This window comes from the organism of the source record quoted next, unplaced genomic scaffold (assembly GCF_019419815.1).
Source record: "Pyrus x bretschneideri cultivar Hongxiangsu unplaced genomic scaffold, Pyrus_bretschneideri_v1 Contig1, whole genome shotgun sequence".
In the NCBI taxonomy this organism is placed as follows: Eukaryota; Viridiplantae; Streptophyta; class Magnoliopsida; order Rosales; family Rosaceae; genus Pyrus; species Pyrus x bretschneideri.
Genome location: NW_025999390.1, coordinates 16285179 through 16308803, shown reverse-complemented (window position 1 = coordinate 16308803; position 23625 = coordinate 16285179). Strand labels below are relative to the sequence as shown.

Genomic DNA, 23625 nt, shown 5'->3' with positions numbered 1-23625 from the left:
ATAAGGAGTTAGATCAAAGTCAAGGACCATTTGCAATAAAAAGCCTTATTTTGTGTAATCCACGTGTCACCATTTCATTGGATTTGTGGGTCCCACATACAAACTAACAGAATAGTTGACGGAATCTTAACGGAATGACCAAATTGATGTGCAGTAGTGAATGTCAGGGATGACATTGATTGATTTTGAAAGTGAGGAACTAAAATGATGAGTTTGATCAATCTCAGGAACCATTTGTGATAAAAAACCCTTTTCGTTTTTCTTTTTTGTTTCTTTGATTTTCTCCCTTTTTCCATTTTAACATCAATAACTTTTTAAATTTTCTAGAAAATTATTGTAATCTGATAATATTATCTAATGAACAGATTAATCCAATATAAAACCAAACGCCAGACTAATATAGTCAATATTATCCGATGACTATTTATTATATCTGACTGATATAGTCAGTACAATCCAAGCTGTTAATGAGGCTTTATAGTTATTGCAAACCCCCAGACTTGGCTTCGACTCCTTCCTTTTCTCGTACTCACTACTTTGATTTGTACCACTAATACTACTCTCTAGACCTCCATAACTGAGGGTGCACCTCGCTCCTCTAACTACCCATGTGGGCCTAGGCACTGTCCTCTTCTAGTTGTGGACTTAGGCCACCATAGCCATGGCTTTACTGCTGTTGTTTTTCATGAGGTACTTGGGGACCTTGTGTAAAGTGGTGAAATGGTTGGGTTTGGGTAGTGGGAAAATGGGCGTATTGAAGCCAAGAAGAAGAGGGGAGAGAAAGGAAGAGGAAGAGGAAGAGCAAGGCACAGGGGAGAAAGAGGAAGAGGAAGGCACAGGGGAGAAAGAGGAAGAGGAAGGTGCAGAGGAGAAAGAGGAAAAGGAAAGCACATACTTATAATTGATGAATAGGGGTTTGACCAACGAACCATTCCTTCAAGTACAAGAAAAACATCGAGTAAAGGTTTTGTCGGTGGATATGTTTACACGTCATTGTGGGCCTTTACCCATCCACACAGTAACACTTAGGTGACAAACAATGTTGTCAGGCAAAGTCAACCTAGCTGACAAACACCAGAATTGTCGAGCAAACCATCAAATATTGTGCACCATTTTTTTTCCCTCTTGGCGCCAAAATTTTGCCCGAAGAATTGTACTTTACCCTGCAATTAACTTCTGCCGTGTAAAGGTTTTGAGTAAACCCTAAATGTTGACCAGTTTTGCCCTACCAACTAAAAAATCCCTCAGGTAAAGTCCCTTTACTTGACGAAATTTGGTTAGTCGGGTAAAACTTTATAGGGCAAGCTTTAATTTCTGGTAGTGAAGTCAAATTTACACACAACCTCACAAACATTGTTTTCTAATAGCTTCCAATAGTGGTATGTCTATGCTCTCTTTCCCTTGAACCATACCATGGCACCGCGAAGCAACACTTGTATCAAATACATGTTGAACCCAGTCCAAACTTTGTTCGAGTTTTGACACCAACACTGAGAGTACGAACAACTACGTTTTTTGCAGGAATTTCCAAAGTCAAACATCTGTCTTTTTTATCTCCTATTTTGAGTTAAGTACAACATGTTCTGTACATTATACATTATCATAATATTTCGAAGAGCGGATTGTAGGAGGGAAAAATAAAGTGACTGGTAAAAGGGGAAGGAATAGAATACAAAATCCCTTCAAAGCTGGACAGATTTGAAAATGAAATAAATCAAATAGTTGTAAGGTTTTGGTATTAAAGGAAATGGTAGAGATACAGAATGTTCTGGCTACAAGTGGAATCACCGAATAGAGTAGGTAAACAAGAGACTTTCGAAGTTTGAAAAGGGTTCAAAGACTTGTCAGGTTGAATTTATCGACATGAAATCTAATCCTAAGTTTCAGAAAGACTTAGCTATCAGTGAAATAACATCACTTTTATTGATGATACAGTGCAAACGATGGCGCTTGGGTGAAGATGTTAAGGATTCTGTTATCAAAGGAGCATGTATGCAGTCTTTTGGTGGCCAGTGTATAAAATCTTGATCTACTCCGTTAAGTTTCCTTTAATTTATGCTGAAGAATTTGACAATGGCCATTAGAATTTTGACAATCCTTGTGGGTTCATGAATGATTTATATGGTGAAGCACCAGGTCACTACTAGAAGATTGGAAAATTGCCACTGTTCAATCCGTGGCCAATACTAAGAAAAGTCGAGATGTGCTGGGTCATTTCAAATGCGAGAATATTTATTGAGAAAACATCTTCTCTCTTTTTCCTTTAATACAAGCGACAGTGTGGGAGTAGTTGTTCAGGACCTTAAGTGTACAGGGCAATAACTAATTGGGGTACAAATCTCTTGAGAGAAAACATCTTATTCAACTGTAAAAGGAAGAAACAGATAAAAGAAAAGAAAATACATGACAAGACAAAATAAAAGGCAAAAGAGGAACCAGCTTGGAGCCTTGGACCAAAGAAACTCAAATGCGACAGTATTCCTGGACTGTAAGGTCAGTCTTACTGCCAGTGTATTTTACTTCTTTGAGAAATTCTAAAAGATTCAGTGGTTTGTACCGTCGTGGGTGATCCTCGTCCACAAGTTCGTTTGGTATGCTCACCACCTCTTTCATTACTGTGAATTGAGCTATTGAGAATCTTACCTCATCTTCCGTCAACGTGACTCTATGTCTACAAGGTCGTATTCTGTTGTTGCTCCAAACCTATTTCGAGAAATTTGAATCAAAATATCTGTGAAATTATAGAATTATATATGAAGAGGTTCATATTTTGAGATCGATGTACGTACCTGAAACACATCTCCTGCTAGGTATATAAGGGATGACGGCGGAGGATCAAAAACTATCCATCACCATCCCTTGTATATATCTCCAGACCATAGACCTGATTTTGATGGAGTACGGTGGAAAAGCTATTGTCTGTATGAGGGGCTAACCCCACGTCCATTCCAGTTTTCTTGGGGTTTTTGTATTTATTGAATCGGAGATTGTAAGAAGCTGATTGAACGTGATCATCATGGTACTTCTCGACACCGTAGTTTTCAAATACCATTCTTGTCACAACTTGATGTAGTTCTTCCATCACTTTTGCATACACAAGTGCACCCTCACTGGTCAATAAAGAACATTTTCCAAATGTGCAAGTTACAAATGAAGTCAGTATGTTAAACATTAATTAATATACATCCACTGATGTTTTCTTGATCATCTGATGATGGAGAATAAATAGATTTGCTAAATGAAGTCAGTATGTTAAACATTTGATATCAAGGATGGAGAATAAATAGATTTGCTTCTTTGCCGAAAAAAAAAAAAGAAAAAAAGATTTGATTCTAATGTTTTAACCAGAACCGTTGATTTAAAGTCCTAAGGTATGTAATAAAAGCCATAGCCGGTAGGCTAGGGAACGCTATAGACTATTAGCTATATAACTATATTTTGGTCCACAAACTATACAACTATTGAAAAAATGTAAATAACGTCTTGAGTTTAAATCTTAAAGACGAGAGTTGTTGATATGTAAAAAATGTGTACAAAATCATACCAAAAATGATCGTTTCCATTAGGCCAAAAATGACAAGTGAACTTCTGAATTTCTTCAGTGGTTGTGGCATTAAGCACCTCCAAGCCTTCATGGGTAGGATTGACAGATAAATAGGCCCCTTTTTGGTCTCGCACTTTGACGTCCATGGGGAAATCTAACAACTCTTGCAATGCACCAAGGAAGGAGTTGTGAAGTTCCTCCAACGGAAGTTTGTTGGACAGGATTGCCATGAAACAGCCAAGCTCTTCAAGGGCGTGGCAAATGTCGTTGCGTATTGAGCGCCAATAACTTGTCCCGGGCTTCATGCTGTCCATTGAGAAATCTACCACTTGAAATTTGGCCACTGCTGCTTGGGTGCTCATGGTCATGTTTAACTTTCTTCACAGTTCTCACAAGCTAAGAGGCTATGAGTTGATAAGCTGCATATACATACATACACATAACAAATATAATATATTTATAAACTGCAAGAGCCAAGTAATACGTGTACGTTTACAGAGAAATTGATCAAAGAAAGGGGGGCCTTTAACGTGCTATCCACCCAAACCAACTTAGGGAAGTCTCATCCGTCCCATTGCAAACACCCACTTTTATTTTTGAGTAATGTTGGAGAGACTAAATTTTTAAATCAAATTTGTAATCAAATGTGTGGTGATTGATGATTGGATTATTACTAAATTGTTAATTAACATGATTATTTTTTATTGGTTACACATCGTTTGGTTTACAAATTTGTTATTCCTAACATTATCTTTTATTTTCTTTTTTAGTAAATTTACTAAAAATAAATAAAGTTTTCAATTTAGGTTGTATTTTATCGAATTAGAAGGTGATGTGGGAGGTACGCCCTGAAGAAAAAAAATTCAAAAACCACTAAGATGCTTTGGAATAATAAATGATGTGGGAGGCATGCCCTGAAGAAAAAAAAATTAAAAACCACTAATATGTTTTGGAATAATAAATGTTGTGTATTTTAATTAGGATACTATTTTTCACTCATTTTTTTTTACCTCACACACAACCTTATGAATTGAAGAAGATTAAAAGATAAAAATTAACAAGAGGTGTGGGATGTAAAAATGGATGTTTGGATAACACCACCCTTTAATTAATTACATAGGAATTTGCTAAGTCCATTTAGGTTATGGGAGCCTCTTAGCAATTGTAGTCCATTTATGTTTATTTATCTTTAGTTTCTTTAAATACTAATGTATGAGAAGTATTTGGTAGACCTTTTTTTTTTTTTTTTTAACAAACAATATTATCTACACTAATAGGCTAGTAATAATATGGTTCAAATTCACCTTTGGTGAGAATTGAATTTAAGACCTCTCACTTACCAGTAAAGATGAATGTCACTAGAAAGTAGGACCAAGTGGTATAAGTAATTTGCAGACTTTTGTAAATATATATTTGCCTTGTGTAATTATAGTGGGAATCACTCCTTGCTTCTTTTTTTTTTTCCTGCTTCAGAAGATATCAAATCAAAATTTAATATAAAAATAGATAATGTTTGCATTCCTTCTTGGGGAATGAGCTCGTTCTTCTACTTTCAAATAATGTATGAACAATATTTGGTTACATAAGTATAAGTAGGAATTTCTACTCAAAATTTTTTGTGTTTGAATCACAAAGCTTTATACTTATGATCAGAACCGTTTATATTATGAATCACTTTGTAAAGATCTTCTCTGCAAAAAATGAATTAAAAATAAGATCGTTTAGTCAATCTATTGTGGCAAATACATAGACGGTTCGAGAATGCTTTTATCAATTCCATTCATCTGTTTTTACACAGTTCAACGACTAAATAACCTTAATTTTAATTGAATTTTTGCAAAGGCGATCTTCATAAAGTGATTTATAATTTGAATGGTTCTGATTATAAACACGAAGTTTTATGAATCGGCATGAACAATTTTGAGTAGAAATTCTTACTCATCCTTTGAATAGCCAAGTATTATTCATAAATTATTATCGTTAAATTTATATAATCGGAACCATTAAAGCTCTTAATCTTCGTTTGATGATCATTCTACAAAAAAATCATTCAAATCGGAAATCATTTAGTCATTCAAATATATCAAACAAATCAACGGTTCATTATAAATATGCTACTTGGTACCTATATCGTTGATTTATTTTGATACTTTGGATGATTACACATTCTCCAATTCGAGTGAATGTTTGTAGAGGATGATCTCCAAATAGAGATTGATATTGAGCAATTCTGATTATAAAATTTTTATAATGAAGATACATTATTTACAAGTAAAAAAATGAGCTTATCCCAAGAGGGAATACAGGAGCTAGCAAAGGTTGGAAATTGAAAGAATAAAGTATCAATATTCAACAAACAACAGCTAGCAGAGGTTGAAAATTGAAAGAGTAAATTATGAAATTCTTGTATTTTTTTCAACTCTATTTTTTTAATACACGATATTCTACTATGATATAAGGTAGGGGATTTTTTTGGGGGGGGGGGGGTGTTTTGGGGGGGGGGGGGGGGGGGGGGCTGGGGTTGGGTTGGGGTGTGTTAAGTCACAGAGTCAATCATGACGAGGTATCAAATTTACACACATATTACGTATGTCATCGTCATCTATTTAAGTCAAACTTACTTTCTCAATTATAATTAAAAAGAATACTACTAAATTGCAAGTTTAATTAATAATTTCTACTAGTTTGAATTACTTTAATTAATAATTCTCCCCTAGTTTGAATTATAAAAACAAATTGGTTTTGTTTTAAATGAATCACGCCATACTGCAGAGTATAATTAGAATAATTTGCCTCGGCTTTCATCTATATTGTATGGTAATAGTGAACATGTGCGTTTGCCATTCTTTGCTCCTTTTTTCTTGGAATATGTACTGTACAGAAGCTACAAAAGAAATAATTGGCAATCAAGCTTATCAAACTTCATGTAAACTTGAATATCAATTCTACTAGAATATGGATAAAAAAATATTATCCTTCAATGAGATCGATGTGTATATATTGCATTACAAACCAAAACACATGAGATGCTCTTATTTTTTCATTCATTTAGTTGTTAATAAACACCTAATAAGAATGATACTCATTTATATGATTGTAAATTAAAAGTCAAAACTTTCGAGCCAAAGGCAGTTAATGATAGGATCATAGTGAACTACCAAATGCATTTTTTATATCAAAAGACGGTGTCAAGACCACCATTTTGTCTCATACATGAAGTTCAACGATGGGGAGAATTAGAGATTGCCTTGACTCTACTGTTTTTATGGGACTTGTCTACTATGTGCTTCTCTTCGCGACTCATCGGGCGTTCAAAACTTTGCTCTTCATATGTAGGAGACAATGTGATGCCTTAATTTGGATCGTTATTGAATTGTACTATGTTGTTGTGAAAGTGATGTGATGCCCTTAGGAACTTATGGATCAGAAATTCGATGTGCGGATCTTCCGGATTGAAATAACTAGGGTTGTTGACCTAAGCAAGAACTACTTTGACTAAGAGCTGACTTTTGGTCAACATGTTCCGAATCATTTTTGAATACCATAGTTGGCATGCACAATCTAAAATTACGTATTTTATCAATAGAGTTCTAAGACGAGATTTGTACTTTGTTTGTAGGCGTTGATCTTACTTGAGCACTTGATCTTTGTATAGAGTGCTATAGTGCAGACTTCAAGTGAGTGACTTTAGCATACATGATACGGTGATTGCCCATGAAATTCCCATGTGATACTTTGTGGATATAGCATGAAATTATAAATACGTTTTCTATTAAAATGTTACTTTTAAATTTAGTCATCGATCTATTTCATGAAATGTGTTCTACTATGCATATTTGAAATGATTGTGAAATGAGAGGGCTAGTAAATGACCGCTAATTCAGTGCCATGGGGTTGTGATCTCGAGCTTGTATCCTATGAATTACATGAGTCAATCTGGAATCCTACTTTCAATTCAGTTTCACTGAGTGAGTTTGGAATGCGGAATCTTATGAATTGTAAGCTTCGACTGAACTATGTCATTCTAACCCTAGTTTTAGTGTATTTATGAAATAGATGATTGAGAATCTTTGTCAGTCAATCTTGAAAAGGAAATGGACGTCTGTTTAACTCTTCGAGGTTTCCAACGAGATTTGACTATGATTTTACAAAGTAAGGATTTTTGTTGCTGTTTCTAAATTGAGATCGATAGACTTGTCTTTATTACTATCACATACTTTGAATTATTGTCACTCACATGAGTTTTTGCAGTTTATTAGTGTTTTTGCTTGACTCAGTGCACCATTCCTACATTGTATGGGGTGATCGTGCATGTGACAAGACTGAGTAGATACGAGGAGCAGGTGGAGTAGTAGTACAGAGATCAAAAAGCTTGTAGGGACTAGGTTAGTCTTGTGCCTTCCTGAAATTATGTTGGATTATCTATTTTGGGAGCCTACGGCATGATACCGTAGTGAGGGATTATGTGTATTTTGGCGTATAGGTCTTTGTGTTTATATTTGTGGGCGATAGCCCACTAACATACTTTATTTTGAGGTATTATTTCTAGTATTTCATTATGTATCTTGTATATATTTCTTGCACCCTCTGCTCTCCAATGCCATGTGTCGATTATGGATATGTTTTATCCTTCCCTTAATTTAATCAAAAGCTTGGTCTCTCTTCGAAAGGAGGAGAGGGCAAAACAAATAAGAAAAGCAATTGGAGGAAACTGAACAGACAGCACAAGAAAAACAATAAAAGGAGAGAGAAAAGAGAAGGCAAGTAGAGGAGCGCTTTCATCGCAGCAAAACAAAAAAAAAGGAAGCAACAAGCACTCGAAAGTATAATCTGTCCTTTTCTTTATTGTTTTTTTGTTACATTCTATTCTTTAAAATATTGTATTTTATTTCTCAAGACATGTGAAATGACTATTTTACCTTTAAGTGTGTGTTCTGATTAATTTTTTAACCTTGATTGAAATCCAATTTCTTTCTTCTACTTTTTATGTTTTCCTAACTATATTTATGTACGTGAATGTGAAGTCAAAAACGAAATTCGAATCAAAGCCCAAAAGGCTTAATTGTAACTTTACAATTAAATTTTGGCAATTTCACTTAGAGTATCTAAGTGGGTTTACTTAACCCTCTCGGTCCCTCTTTCCCATTTCTGAAAATTGTCATTCTCTCTAGCTCTCAAAACTCTCTCTCTGCATTCTCTCTGTCATTGAGATATACTACCATCACCTTCACCTTCCTCAGTTCAAAACCCTCACTCCAAACCTCTATATTCTACATCACCATGCTCTGGGGAGTTCATTAAGGTCCTTGCATGTGTGATCAGTGACAGGGAAAGGCTCGAACTCGAGAACTTCGAACTTCCAAATTGAAACCTAGGTTAGATTCCAGCTTGATTATTGTTTTGCTGTGTTTTCTCCTTGCTTAGGATGAAATTTGTGGTGATTTTCGGTTCAAAAACACTGGTTTAAATCCCTGTAATCTCTCTGTGCATTTACCCAGTTTTCGATGGTCTTCTCCGAGCAAACTCCAGCGAGTTTGTGGGTGGTGGTGCACAGACTCTCTTGGAACCAATCCCAAGTACTAAATGTTTGACTGCATGTGTGTTCTAACTGGAGATTCAATGGAACTTAAATGCAAGCTCTCTGCCTTCTGTTTCCAGAATCCGGTGAGCTTCCTCGAGAAAAATCCAGCGAATCCACCACAGATTCAACCTTCATTCAACCTCAAATTTGTGTGGACGGTCACCATCATCTGTCGCTGGTGAGTCACCCGAGACTGTTTCGTTAACTTTAACAGAATCCATCAACTGGGAAGGCATATTTCGTTAACTCTCTATACTCTACCGATGACCTATGCGTGGCACTGGCGATGGCGAATATGACCGCACGGTGGTGTGTGACACCGTCGATAGCGCGTTAGCCAATGATGGCGACCACACAATGACACCACTGCAGCGGCGTGCAGCCGGAGCATGGTGGTGCATGGCGACATATGAAAGGCTAAAGTAAGGCTAATCTGAATACTATTAAAGGTAATTATCCCTAATTAAATATAATTAGGATTACTTACTGTGGGACCATGATTTTCTAGTGCCGGAGTAAGGCTAATCCGAATACTGTTACCTCAGAAATCCATTCGTGGACTCACCAGCTCAAAGAGGAGCTATATCAAATAGAGCAGGGTGCCACCATCATTCTGCTCTGGGGCAATAGGCTGGATGACCATTCTTGTTCTACAAGACATGGGATTTGATCCGGAGATGGACTCGATCAAAGCCTATAAGTCTTGGAGTCCCTACAATCTAGGGATACGCATACGCCGCAAGTAATCATACTTCTAAGAGGATGCAATATGTACTTAATAGATATCCCTTAGGATTCTCCCGGCTTAGAACAAGGATTCTATCCCAAAAATGTCTCTTTCCCATGGTTTAAATACACACATCTAGGGTTCATCTATGGTAACGCAATCCACACACTTGAATTCTCTTGTCGACTACTTGAGTCTAAAATCATTCACTAACTTGACCATCGGAGAGCCTTTGGCCGGCACACACCCTCTCCCATCCCCCTCCCCCTCCCTCGGTCGACCTAAGGTTACTTATGGTTGTTTCACTATTTTGCAGGTTGTTCCAGACTATATGGATTTGTGCTCGATCGCAGCTTACGGAGGTGTACAGATTTGGTTCCAACAATTGGTGCTTTCATTAAGGGCAAATTCATATTCCTCTCTACCAAACAATTATATTCCATGGAGAACGCACTCAAGAAATCGTTGTTTGGACAAACTATGAACTCGAATGAAGAAAAGATTTCTTTCACTGACCAAGTTTGGAACAGTGTCCTGAAGGTATATATGTTAGTGAAAGACCTCAAAAAGAATTTACAAATCGTAAAAAGGGTGAAGCTCGCTAGCCTGAATGAGAGAGTGAAAATTGTAGATGCCTTCACCCGATTAAAGAGTCTTACTCCACATCGATCGGTCCAATAACCTTTCCCGGTAACACATCTGACAAAAAGACGAGAAACCCTAGGATCATTACTTCACCAGCACTCAAGTAAGAAATCCTTCCCAGGCATCAATTGCATAAAAAGAAAATAGGAATATTTCAAGAAAGTTCCCACCGGACATTGCAATCATTCGGAATGGCACGATGTATTTCGATGAAAGATTCACCTTCTTCTTGGTTACGAACTATCGTCAGAGGAAGATTGTATGGAGAGATCCTAATGGATTTGGATTTCTTACATGAAGACGCCATGGGTAAAGATTCAAAAAGGTTGGAGAATTTTGAAATAGGTATGGATAAAAGTTGGAGCATTTTTTGACAATAAAGGTTTATGGTAAATGAACGAAGAAGGATTTAAGGATATATAGGCATCGTTTGAAGAGATCATCTGAACATTGGATCCGAACCGATTTGTTTTAGGCAAATCGATCTAACGGCTAGGATAGGAAAAAATATCATAAGAAATTTCTTGAATCCCATACGCAGATATTGGACACAATGTTTCATCATTACAAATTTTATGGCACATTGCACGAAGATACACACCTAAATCCGAAATAATGTCATGTAAAAGTTAAAGGTCAGCTCGCATTCATGAAGACCAAACGGTATGCAGTCCAGCTCACTCTGAAATGCATGGTCTTTGGTAACTATCCATCCTCAAGGAAAAAGTTACCTCTTAGATGGATAGTAAGGGGCAATTGTAGGGCCATGATTTTCTAGGGCCATAGTAAGGCTGATACGAGTACTGTTACCTCAGAAGTCTGTTCGTGGACTCACCAACTCCAGGCAAAGCTCTATCAGATAGAGCAGGGTGCCATCATCATCTGCTCTGGTGCTACGGGCAGAGTCCAAGTGACTCTGCTGGATATCCATGCTTGTTCTGCAAAACACGGGATTTGATCTGAATATGGACTCAATCAAGTCCTATAAGTCTTTAAGTCCCTACAATCTAGGGATAGGTGTGCACCGCAGGTAATCACACTCCTAAGATGATGCAATACCTACTTATTAGGGTTCATCTACGGTAACTCAATTTGTGCACTTGAATTTTCTTGCCCATTGCTTGAGTCTAAAATCATTCACTAACTTGACCATCGGATAGCCTTTGGCCGGCACAATCCCTTACCTAGTTTAAAGAACTGTTACAAATAATGAAGAAACCAATTGGTAACATTTTGTGCTTTTATTGAGAGTGAACTCATATTCCTCTTGACAAAACTACTCTGCCAATTAATATATCAGAAAACCTAGTTAACCACATCAGCTTTGTCACCTCCTAGGACGGTATCCATCAGGGGTACGATGATGTTGCTACCATCGACGAGATGTGGGAAGACGTCATGGAAAGAAGCTATTATTCATTTCAAAGAATTGGTTGCCCAAAAACACAGAGGCGATTGACTTGACGTCCGAGGAGTCATCTCAACGCCCTATCCCAAAGAAACATACTAGAAAATCTAGGAGACTTCTTGGTATCAACCTTGTGCAGTACTTGAGGGAAGAAGCATCCTCTGAGGTCAACTGTATATACAGCAACCAAGAATATTTGGGAAATACCCAAAAAGAAAGAAAAGCGGCTTGTGAGAAACCAAGAATGGTGGCTCCCGTCAATAAACCACTAGCGATCGATCCTAACATCCTAATGTTTTCAGACCGTGATTTGGAAGACGTCCATTCACCTCATGACAATGTCCTCGTCGTCAAAGTCCAAATCTTCAATGCCCTGGTAAGATGCATTGTTAGGATAAAATTGACAATTCCTAAACAAAACACCTGAGTCTGTAATGTCTTATTAGACTAGTGCAGGTTTTTGGTTTTATTTATCTTAGTCTAAATTTGTCTCTCGTGCTCTTGATCAGAATAATAACCAACGTTTCAAAGACATCCACTCAGGTAAGTTTGTCATGCATAAAGATTTCATGTAGTTAGGTTTATCTTGGTTCAAATGCAAATACATTTAGTTTTGGCTGCATGTTTTTGAACTTAAGAATTGCCTGATTTGATTATATGTTATGGACTAAACTGTAGGTTTGGACTTAATGAATCAGTCCACTTTTGTTCCCGTGTTTGTATAGGATGTTAGTTAACATCTAATTAACTTGACAATTTTGCATGTTTATCAAGTTGATAATTACAAGAGTTTTTTGTTTTGTTTTAACCCATCATATGCATATCTATTTTGAATGCATTAACTGATCCACGTTTGGTTTAATTGCATTGGTTGGATATTATATATAGGATTAGACTTAGCCTTTTAAAACGCTGCTGCTTCATGTAACACACACGGGATTAAACAGATAATACCGAGAGCAGCACAATAGGGTTTTGGGTTTTGGGCGCAGCATGAAAGTAGGTTCTGTGGTTTTGTTTATGGCTGCCGCATATGCATGAGTTTCAAGTTGTTGCCGTGTCATTTATTTTGGAAAGACATTACTTCATGCTCTAGGTTTTTCCCGAGTCTGCATCATAACCCCAGTTTTCGTTTTCTCTTTTCTTATGCGGCATGTGTATTGATATTCTAATTGTACGTTGCTATTAGTCTATGAAATAATTTTTGAGAGAAAAATCTTATAGCAGCCTATGACATACAGAATGATTTTCAAGTATTTTGAGAGAGAAAAATCAGTTTGCATTTGTGCGGTTTCAAAATATTAATTCTTATTTTAATCACTGAATTTTATTGTGCTTTAACAAGAAATCAATTATAAAAATGTGGTTTGTGATTTTCATAATTGGTTGATTTTTCAAAAATCATTACATTTCATACATTCTGCATGATCACCTTAGTATCTTACAAAGTTTGAAGAGAAGGTGATTGACAACCGTATTAATTTCGTGTCATTTCCACTCGCCATAAAAAAAGATGAGAATTCTCGATAGCGTCAACAAAGGAAAGACAACCCTTCACTTTCAACAGGGCACCAGTACAATCTTTGGGAATGGTGAAGCTAGCGGTCCAAGAAAAACCCTATAACCACCTGGTGACTTTCCACGTAATGCATTACCTGACTCCCCACAACACCATTCTTGACCGAAACTGGTTACATAAGATGAACTAGCAAAAGTTCCTAGATTATGACAAATCATATTCGCCGGAGTGATTACTCTCTACTAATTAATGAAGAAACTAGCAAAAGTTCCTAGATTATGAATCTAACTAGATGCAACTTTCTGATGTGATCATATTCATATAATTTTTATTATCTATTTTCTTTTGACTTTGTATTATCGAATGAGTTAAATGCACTAAATTATATTGTTTCTATCTTTAGGCATTCAAAACCGCAGTTATGGAAAAAAAAGTGAAAAAATGAGCTTTTTGAGTGTCTAGAGTAATTTCAGTGGAGCAAGAAGCAATCAACTAGACCAAGACAAATGCATGAGACTACATCGGTTTTGAAAATCAAATGAACATAGGGATGCTATTGAATGGAGTATAGGAGAGAACTTAGTTATTAGTTTCTATTATTTCCGTTATTTTTCATTTTCTTTCATAAGGACTTGAAAGTCCATTAGAGCTAGGATTAGTGCTCATTTATTTGGCATTTTCACTTAACCTTTCCAATTCTTGTCACGAGGTTATAATAAGGAGATTTATTCTCCTTGTTTTTTAGTTAGTCAGCCAACAAATAGAAAGAAAAAAAAAAAAAAAAACCACAATTCGACATAGGGGCTGCGGCAAGGAAGAGGCAAAGGAGAAAACGTGTCTTTGTTTGTTTTCCTTTTTTAAGGGTACGATGCAGTCTGATTATGAATACTTAATTGTCTTGTGGCATTATTATTATCAAGTTTTTCTTCCTTAATGAGTATCGTTTGCTAATCGTAATGCACTTGATTTTTATTTAGATGCTTGATCACCATCAAGGTTTCAATTAAGTTGATTTAATGCAAGCTAGAGTAGATGACATACTTAACTTGGGTTTAGCTTCTTGCAATTGATACCACAAACACCTATTTGTAGATGCTATGCAATTAGGATTTGTGTGATTTTCCAACGATTTCCATAGCTCTTAACATGTAAGGATGCTTTTGATGCAACCAGATGTCATGCCATTGAATAATTAAGGAAAATCGATCATCAATATTGGAGAACTACTTGAGCACAACATATTAAGGGAATCAAGTAGAATTGGTTACAGTAAATTCGGATGCCCTAAGCCTTATTTTTCTTATATTTTAATTTTATTATTTCATTCATATTATTTTCAAGTTGTATTTCATTTTAGTTTAATTCAAATTCTCTATCTTTTACATTAAAGTTTCTCAATTATAATTTATTTCAATTTAATTAGTAAGATTTTGAGAATCAATTTCAATCTCTGTGGGACAATATCCATACTTATATGCTATACAGTCATTCGATTTGTATACTTGCGAGCACTAAAATTCGAGACTTAATGAGGTTAATTTCGGTTATCTAATTTTCACAGCAAGTTTCTAGCACCATTGCAGGGGATCAAATTTGATTCTATTACTTACTTAATTGGATTGGCACATCTTTTAGTTGATTTAGCTTTAATGTTAACTGTTAGTTTTTCTTTTTCTCAATAATAAATTATTTTCTAAGTCTCTTGTTTAGCTTACCCTTTGTTTTGTACTTATGCAAAAAAGTGGAGCCACTTCATCGTGTTGCCAATACAACAGTTCAAGTTTGGGGGTGGATTTCCATGTACATCTTCTTTAAACCTGGGAAGTTTCTTTGTCCAAGAGCTTTACACATTTATTTTTCTTTTTTCTATTCATTTGTTGTTTATTTTCATTATTCTTATCTTCATTTGTTTTTCAATCCTGTTGTTTTATTTCTAAAAATTTAAAACAATTTAAAAAAATAAAAAATTATAAAATTTTGAAAAATCCAAAAATATTATATTTTTTAATCTTGTTTTTGGTAGCTACTTCCCAATTCAATCATGAGATTTGGTCTTTATTTTTTTCATAATTTCCAAGAAATTTAAGCTTGACATTAGTTCTTTACATTATTATTATTTTTTTTGTTTTAACCATATTTTTTATGATCATGACTTGGAAAACTTATATGCACATAGCCTTGTTGGTGTGAAACTAGAGCATGATTTAATGCTTCATATGTGAATTTAGTGATCTATATAACCCTTGAGCTTTTGAGCCTATTTTATGATTGAACCATTATGCATCAATCTCATTTATTCTTGTGCATATGATCTCATTTTACATGTATCTCTAGGCACTACAACATAATTGGTCTTTTGCGGCGCACAAAAAGGGAACGATTATTCACGGCGTGAGCCCCCAAGCAGTAAAAGCCTCTGTTGTCAAATACGACATTCTCTAATAGCCGTGAATAATTTAAACAAAACATGTCGTAAATGCTCTTTAAGGCGTGCCTTGCGCGTCGTAATTGGTATTAGATACAGTGTTAATGAAGTGCCATAATATTGTACAGCATACATGTGTGCCGTAATTTATATTTGATACGGCATTTGTTGAGTGTCATAATACTGTGAAAGCAATTACAACATGCGTCATACATCGTAAACAAAGACTAGCATCAACAATTACGGTTGATTTTGCATACAGTAATTTACATTTTTTTTAATTTTAATTTTTAATATATATATATATGTATATATAAGAATCAACAAAATTACACATTTACTATAATACAAGATTTCATAAATAATCATATTGTCAAAATGTATTACAAGTTGAATAAAGCTAATCAAACTACACATGACATACAAAATAGGCCTCTAATAACAAAGAAATTTGTCACTTGAAAGACTTCACTTTTCCTTGAACACCTCCAAACGAAGTCCTTTGAGAGTGAAATACTGCTCCTAATGCTTGAACCACACTAATTGCTATCTCTATCTGCATAGACATAAACACATGGAGCAAAAGAAAATCTATTGTATTGCTATATGTAGAAATACACATTTAATCTCAAGTAAGAAAAGTGATACTGAAAGAAAGCCTAATCATTGTCATACAAACCTAAATCCCAAATTATGCCTTCATAGTTTTATTGTTTTACACTGATACATGTATCAAATGACTAAAATATGCACAAATTATGCCTTTACAGTTTTATTATTTCCTATAACCTGCATAAAAATCATATACTTGCGAGTAGATAAATTTATTAGTCTCTAACATTTCACGCATGAAGAATTGATGCGGCAAATAGAAGATTGGATATTCGATTAGTGGATATGGTTATCAATCATGATATCCCAAAAACTCTAAGGTAAGACTCACTGTTTTTTGACCTAGTGGCTTGCTGTTATCAATTTACATCAAAGTTAGCCATTTATCTAGTTTTTGGGTCTTAATATATTACAAATTCAACATCAACAGAAGCACCAACAAATTTCAATTTTTTTTCATTTCTTTTTGTTCCATTTTCTTCAATCCAATCAACTTTCTTGGGAACTAAAACAAAAGGAGAGAAAGAGAGAGTTCCCAACCTGTCTCAACTTCGTCTTTGGAAACTAGGCGCTGGGAACGGATAGAGTTCCCAATCAATATACTCTAGCTAGTCAAGGGAGATGGATTCGATTGGTAAGTTAAGACCTAGTCAAAACAAATTGTTAATTTAGAAATTGATAAAGACTTTAATACTAATAAAATTAAGTATAAACTTTTCCACTCATTACCACCACATTTTGCAACCTCTTTGTTTAAAAATTCACCAAAGACTTCAATGCTACTTGAAAAATAGTTAAAAGAAATAGAATAAATAAGTGAATATAAATCATACCAAGGGAACTCAATCAAATTATCATTTTTATCCAATAGTACAAACTAAACAAAGTACTACACTACTACTAGAACACTCACATAGTACTAGGCTAAGCAAGAAAGTCAATAATTTAAGTACTAGGCTAAGGCCCACTGTTATTCTACTACTACAACATACTCACAGATTATTAGGATTGCAGTATCACTGTAAGTCTGTAACATCTCCATCTCCTTTGCAAAAGTAGAACCTTGCTGAGTACCCCATGTGACCTGGAGGTCCGGGACATGCATACAAAGAAACCCAAGTCACTTTGCAATCCCAAATAAATCACACAGAGAGAGAGAGAGAGAGAGAGAGAGAGAGAGAGAGCAAAATTAACAAATCCCCAACACCATAATTAACTGAAACAGAACCAAGTCTGAAATTGAAAATCAAGAGTTTGCACTATAATTCTACAATTATCTATTCCTTATGATGACTTGTAAACTAAAAATCAAAAGCCGCGATTTTGAATTCGATGACAGATCAAAAACAAGCACTAAGTAGTTACTAATTGACAAAGAGTCTTACTGTCAGCACTTGAAATAACAAAACCCTAATTTTGCACTCAAATTGCCAAAAATTAAACAAATTATAATTAACATTTGATTCCAGAATTGACAAAATCCAAATCCCTAAATTCAAATCTAGAAAACCCCAATTTATTTCAATCTTAAATCCCTAACTACATACCTTAAGCCATAGAATGGGAAAAGTATTCACCACAGACCTACCAAACTCCAACCTACACTATATAACATAATCGCCTAAGCCAACTTCATATTCATAACCTGTTGGAGACAGATCAATTTTCAAATTCTGAAAAACCAGTTTTTCATTTTTCTGGAGATATAGGATAAAATCAAACAATCTTAAACACCAATTTTTCTTTTTCCTAGAATAAGGGGCACCAATTATGTCAATTTTACAAGGCAAAGGGATTACCATGGAATCTTTTCTTCGGATGGACCAAAGAAATCTTCTAAGGCAAAGGGATTACCCACACAACCTTCCATTCTTGTCGGTCCAGGTTGGAAACAACCTTAATTCATCCTTCCTTGTTCCCAATCTTCGACATGCATACAGAAAACGGAATTAAAATTCGAAATCTAGAATCGACCCCACAACTGAAAGTTTTTATTTTGAAAAAGCAGTTACACTAGAGAACAGCCCGGGAGGAGAGGATCATTTTTACCTCTTAGGTTGAGGTCCGATTCCGGCAGACTTGGCTGGAAATTGGCTAGAAAACCCAAGGTCACTGTTTCTTAGATCTAAAATTGAGGAAATTCGGCTACGAATTTGTAGAAACTAACTTGGGGGTTGGAAAAAGGACGGGAAGAGGATTCTGGAGGTATAATTTGACGGTCGTTGGTGACCAAAGGATGGCGGTGTCGTTGCGTGAAAGAGAAGAGGGGAGAGGATACGGGAGAATGAAGGGGAAGAGAGCAGAGAAAATGGAGGAGTTGGACATTTGTGAAAGGGAGAGAGAATCAAGTTTTTAAGTTTAATGCTTCTTTAAAAAGTTGTGAAGCAAAAAGAAAATAAAACTTTAAATTTGAAGTTTAGGCGCGAAGCTAGAAGAGGGAGAAGTTTGAGAAAAATGTTAGGTGTAGAGTGGGAAAGTCTAGGCGCGAAGCTAGAAGTCATTATTTATGATGTATCATTTGTGCCATGAAAGGTAGGGATCCAAATATATAGAAAATTCACTTTACGACATAATGCGATGTCTTAAAAGAGAAGGAAAGTGCATCGTGTAAATTATCAAATACGACACACTACGCTTAAGCTATAAATATTTTTATTTAACGACTTGTACAAAAGTGATGTTGTAAATGCTAGATTATGTGCAAGTATTATGACATGAACTTTACGAATGTCGTGAATAATATCATTTAAGGCATGTCAATACTATACGCCGTATATTTCAAGTCGTAAAAGACTCAAACTGTTGTAATGAGGACTTGCTTTATACCTCTTGTTGCATTCATCAATTCATGTAAAACATTGGAAATGACATAGGCATTTTTTTCCTTCCATTTGAGGCTTTCTAGCTAACCCTTTTAATTCTTTTTCTTAGTTAGCCCTTTTAAACCCTTATATAAGCCTTTTTGTTCTTAAACCCAAGTATTCCTTCTCTAGCCTTATGTAAAATTTCCTACCCTTCTAAGGAGTTTGTAGAGCAATTTATAAAAAAAAAAAATAAAAATAAAAAATAAAAAATAAAAAATAAAAGGGGAAAGAAAAAAAAATTGTGTCGTGAAATGTTCAAATATAAAATTATGTGCTTATGTTCAAAGTGCTTCAAATGTTTTGAAAGTATAGTTGGATATCTCTAGTGTGCAGAAATATTATAATGTTCTACTCTTTCCTTCGACTTTGTGTTTTCCATACTCTTCATTGTTTAACCAATTACCTCAACCCCATTACAACCTTGTGAAAGATCTTTTTATCCAAGATATTACTTGATATTGATAGTGAGCTAGGTGGACAAGCAAGCATATGGCGGTATGTATAATGAGATCATTTGAGTGAAACATATTAACCCGCAAATATGAGTGAACGAGTGTCTGCCTCACTAGAAGTTCACTTATTTGCATATGATGATTTTAAGAAGCTTGGAATTGCATTGACATAACTATTAAACACACTACACTCCAAATTGGTTTGGTTCAAATTTGGTTAACTCTTGGATAATATTTTGAACTATTATTGCTTATTTCTTGAAAGTTATCTCATGGTTGGGTTTTCTCTAAGATTAAAATTTGGAAGTTAGCTTTTTTTTTTTTTTTTTTTTTTTGTCGACTCTTGTTTTGCTTGAGGACAAGCAAAGTCTAAGTTTGGAGTATTTGTTGTGGTCATGTTCATATATATTTTTATCATCTATTTGTTTTTGGCTTTGTATATTCGAATGGGTTAAATGTACTAAATTATGTTGTTTTTATCTTTAAGCATTCAATATTGGAGTTATGGAAAAAAGAAGTGAAATTTTGAGCTTTTCGAGTGTCTAGAGTAATTTCAGTGGAGAAAGAGGCTAATCAACCGCACCAAGACAAATGCATAAGACTACATCGGTTTTGGAAATCAAATGGACATTGGGATGCTATTCAATGGAGTTTAGGAAAGAACTTAATTATTAGTTTTTATTTTTTCCATTATTTTTATTTTCTTTAATAAAGACTTGAAAGTCCATTAGAGCTAGAATTAGTGATCATTTATTTGGCATTTTCTACTTAACCTTTCCAATTCTTGCCATGAGGTTATAATAAGGAGATTCATACTCCTTGTTTTTTAGTCAGTCAGCCAACAAATGAAGAAAAAAAAAATGCGTACGATTCCAGATAGGGGCTGAGGCAAGGAAGAGGCAAGGGAGAATGAGTATCTTTGTTTGTTTTTCTGTTTTAGGGTTATGATGTAGCCCAATCATGAATACTTAATTATTTTGTGGCATTGTTATTATCAAATTTTTCTTCTTTATTGATATCTTTTGCTAATCATAATGCACTTGATTTTTATTTAGATGCTTGATCACCATGCAGGTTTCAATAAGTTGATTTGATTCAAATCAACTTAATTCTATCCACTTTCTTTTAAAATGTTTGAAGTTTTTGAAATTGGAAACTATATATAAGTCATCTATCAAAACCAGATAACAGCACAGGGAACTTTGATAAAAATTTATATTGATTTAAGAAATTTGAAATTATGAAGAGAAAGAGGAAGCAACAAGGGGTTTAAAACTAACAATTACTAATAATGAAAACTATTGAACTACATTACTGCTAGTCCTTATTGTTGCAAGGTTTATATTAGTTAAAGTGTAAATAGTAGTCTGTTATCCCATATTGACGAAGTGCATATGTTATACCAATTGTAACTCCTATATATATTCCACTTTGGAGATTAATGAATATACAAGAAATTCCCAAATATTGTCATATATATAATTTTGGTATTTACCATGTTTAATTTAACTTGGCATCAGAGCAGTTCGTTCTTGGTGACTTGTGTGCTTTAATTTTGTGCCCACTTTTGTTGTGATTTTCTTCGTTCAGAAAAGAGAGAGAGAGAGAGAAAGAGAGAGAGAGAGAGAACAATGCTGCAATACAATGCCATGAACAATGATATGCTACAGTGCCTGTGAATTGTGATATACTGCAGTGCCCCTGATCAGTGTTCTGGTAAATTGTCTTAATTCTACTGCATATCTTTTGTGCCTTTATTGTTCGTGGTTTAGCTAAATGACTAAATATAATCATAATGTTGTTATGCATCTTGGTGGAACAAATATATGGATAATTGATACTAAGGCCACTGATCATGTGACCAGTGACCCTTGAGTGTTTGATGAGTTACGTGACTAAGTTTGTGATCCGTATATTACTAATGCAAATGGAGCACCTTCCCCTATGAAGGGTGAAGGCATTATCTCTCTTACTCTGACGATGCTTTACTTGTTCCCAATGTTAAGTGCAATCTTTTGTTGGTAGGAAAACTACTTGATACCTTATATTGTTCTGCTCACTTCTACCCCACGTATTGTTATTTTCAAGATATTCAAACTCAGAAGATAATTGGTCGTCGTAAAAGAATTGGGGGTTTGTACATCTTGACTATGGAGGATACTATTGTTTAAGGTTCAAATAATCATCAAGTTCTAAGTGCTAAAGTGGATGATAGACATCAAATTTGGTTATGGCATCAACGTTTGGGACATCCATCATTTAATTATATGAAGCATCTATTTCCTTCTTTGTTTCGTACTTGTAGTGATTTAGAGTTCAAGTGTAAAACATGTGTCATGGTAAAGAGTCATCGTGCTTCCTTTCCCATAAGTGATTCTAAAGCTACTTTGCCATTTGATTTGATACATTCTGATGTGTGGGGTCCAGTGAAAGTCATTTCTAATGGATTCCATTGGTTTGTTACTTTTATTGATGATTGTACTCGATTAACTTGGGTGTTCTTGATGAAGAATAAGAATGATGTCACTTTGCTTCTTCAAGAATTTTGTGCAATGGTGTTTACTTAGTTTCAGACCAAAGTTAAGGTCTTCAGGTTTATAACGAAGGAGAATATGTGAATTATACTTTCGCATGCTTTTTTCGTGATCATGGTATTATTCACCAAACGACTACTCCGTTTACACCCCAACAAAATGGTGTATCCGAACGGAAGAATTGTCAAATAATGGAGGTTGCTCGCTCCTTGATGTTGGATAAATGTGTTCCTAATTATTTGTGGGAAATGCAATTTTGGCTGCTATGTATTTGATGAATCATGTTCCAAGTAGGGTTCTTGATGTTCAGACACCGCTTGATATGCTACAAAAACGTGTTTCTCCTATTTCTATATCTAAACTTCCTCTGAAAGTGTTTGGGTGTATAGCGTATGTGCATGTCTACTCTCATCAATGGAGTAAACTTGATGCATGTGCTCGTAAACTTATATTACTATGGATATCACCTTCCACGAGGAAGTTCTGTATTTTGTGAAGCCCTCTTCCAACTCCTCACTTCAGGATGAGAGAGGGAGTGAAGTGCAGATTCGAAGAGATGGCATGGAGGATGTGTTACATGCAGAGTTAGGGACATAACCTATTGTGTTGTGCGATACTGATCAGTCAGCTATAGATAGTGATCGGTTAACTGTCATTCTGAAGACTATTTCTATTGACGACCGGTCGGATGTGCCCAACGAGTTGCCTGATGCTGGTATGTTTAACGAGTTGCCTGATGATGGTTCATCCAATGATGATTCTTTTAACGATTTGGTACAAGATGGTGACATACATAAGGTAAATTCTGATGATTCTTCTACTTATCAGTTGCCTCCACAAGCTAATCGTGGAAAACCTAAAGTACAATATGAACCTGATATGCATGCCAAAGCTAAGTATCCAATTAACAATTATGTGTCTACTCATCATTTGTCCAAACCATATGCATCTTACATATGTCAGCTATCTAGTGTATCAATTCCAACAAAATTGCAGGATGCTTTGCTTGCCCCTAAGTGGGTTAATGTCATGAATGTTGAGATGGAAGCTTTGGAAAAGAATTCCACTTGGGATTTGGTTCCTTTGCCAAAAAGGAAGAAAGCTGTTGGATATAGATAGGTGTTCACTATTAAGCATAAAGCAGATGGTTTTATTGACTGATACAAAGCCATATCAGTTGGTAAAGGTTATACTCAAACCTATGAGGTGGACTATCAGGAGACTTTTGCTCATGTTGCCAAACTTAATATTGTGCGTGTTCTTCTATCCATAGCAATAAATCATGATTGGCCCATATTGCTGTTTGATGTTAAG

The 23625-nt window shown here is 35.2% G+C and overlaps 1 long non-coding RNA gene and 1 pseudogene across 1 annotated transcript; both read right to left on the bottom strand.

Moving 5' to 3' along the window:
* Positions 1-2463: 2463 nt before the first annotated feature.
* Positions 2464-3912, bottom strand: LOC125472641 (annotated as a pseudogene).
* Positions 3913-16171: 12259 nt separating this feature from the next.
* LOC125479613 lies at positions 16172-18837 on the bottom strand. Its single transcript, XR_007260132.1, has 5 exons — positions 18511-18837; positions 18261-18384; positions 17458-17545; positions 17002-17107; positions 16172-16405 (listed from the first exon to the last, which is right to left on the bottom strand). It is a non-coding gene; the product is annotated as an uncharacterized LOC125479613 (long non-coding RNA).
* Positions 18838-23625: the final 4788 nt, after the last annotated feature.